Source organism: Meleagris gallopavo, chromosome 20 (assembly GCF_000146605.3).
Source record: "Meleagris gallopavo isolate NT-WF06-2002-E0010 breed Aviagen turkey brand Nicholas breeding stock chromosome 20, Turkey_5.1, whole genome shotgun sequence".
NCBI classification, from domain to species: Eukaryota; Metazoa; Chordata; class Aves; order Galliformes; family Phasianidae; genus Meleagris; species Meleagris gallopavo.
In genome coordinates this window covers 4,307,476-4,309,130 of record NC_015030.2, presented here as the reverse complement: position 1 = coordinate 4,309,130, position 1,655 = coordinate 4,307,476, and positions in this window count along the sequence as shown.

Sequence of the window (1,655 nt, the reverse complement as noted above, 5' to 3'; positions counted from 1 at the left end):
GGCTCCGCCCGGCGCTGCTCGGCCCTGGAGCCATGCGGGGCTCCGCTGCACCGCACCGCAGGCACCCACGGGCAGCAGAGGCTGCGTGCTGCCGTGCGGGGCTGTGCGCAGTGGCAGCCCCAAAAATGGGGCCGGTGTTGGGGTCCAGTGAGGCAGCTGCGTTGGCACCCAGCTTTATTGGCACCTGCCCCCTTCCCAGAGCTGAATTCCAGCTCTGCTGAGCCGTTCCCAGCAGAAGGAGCCTGCTTCGGGGCTTTTGCCATTTCTCCCCATGCTCTCTCATTCCCCCCGAAGGGTTGCGCACAGGGCTGGCGTTGCTGCACTGGGACCATGCATGTGCATAAGATCTGTGAGCTGTGAAATAGCCACAGCATTGCCCACCTCGCCCTGCCTGGCTCCGGCTGCACCCCGGGTGCCCTGCAGTGCCGTGCTCCATGCACACGACTGCTGCTGTGTCACCGGCCTGGGGACATCACCTCCAAAGGGACCTTGTGCCGAGCCCCCGTGCGGGCTCCCTTTGGCTCTGCAGACTCCTCTGGCTCAGCACAAGAGGTGAGCGACAGCCCTCGTGGTCGATGGCACTGCTGGTGGCGGGGCTGGGGGACATACAGCGGTAGCACAGCACTGGGTTTGAGGCACCGAGATGGGGACAGAGCTGCCGTGTACTCATATCCCTGTCCCCTCCGGTGTCCCTTCCAGGGCCCGGCCCAACTCTATCTTCTGCTAATGGGAGAAGGGCAGCTCTGTGCTGTGCTCCCAGGAAAAAAAGGCAGCCAGCTGAACTCCTATTCGCTGTCCCATTGTATCGGACGCGGTAATAATCGGGTTTGCAAATGCAGTCGCTGCTACGATGCGAAAATCCTACTGGAAAATGTATTAGAGCAATTATCCGTCTCACTCCGCAGCCGGGTGTAGCATTAATATTCAATTTTGATGTGCAAGTCCTATTATGTTAATGACTTTGGTGACAAAAGTCGTCCGTGGAAGATTTTTTTCTTTATAGTGCAGCATCAGCGGGGGTGAGTGTGGCCACCACGTTGCTCTGGGGATGGGATCACACCCAGGGCTGTGCTGTGGGGATGGGATCACACACAGGGCTGTGCCCAGCTCTGTGCAACCCGGGGTGCGGTGTGGGCCGGCGCTACACCCGGTGCTGCAGCTGCCCTCCTTTGTTCTCACCGGGGCTGGGGGGGTGTGCCGGGTTCCCTCCACCGCACTGCCGGTATCGGGGCCGCCCCGAGGCTCTGCGGATGGAGGATGGGCAGCGCTGCAGGAAGGACAGATGGACACATGGACGGATGGACGGATGCGTGGATCTCGTGCGGCACAGAGAAGGTCGCAGCCCGAGCACGGCGCCGGTGCTGCCGACCCCTGGCATTGCCGTTGCGCAGCACCGCACCTCCGCGGGGGCACGAGGCCGAGCCCCGCAGTCGCCAGCGCCGCCCCAGGGGACGGAAGCGGGACGCAGATTGGCAGAAACGGAAAAAAATGGCAGCGCCCTTCGCCTTCCGAGCAAAACACTCATTTCCGGCAGCGCGACTCCCGACCGCCTGCGGCCCCGCGGGCGGCTCCGTCGCCGTTCCCGGTCAGCGTGAGCCCAGCGGGGGTGAAGGGGGTGGGCACGACGCTCCCTACGGGCCGAGCAGCCCTCAGCA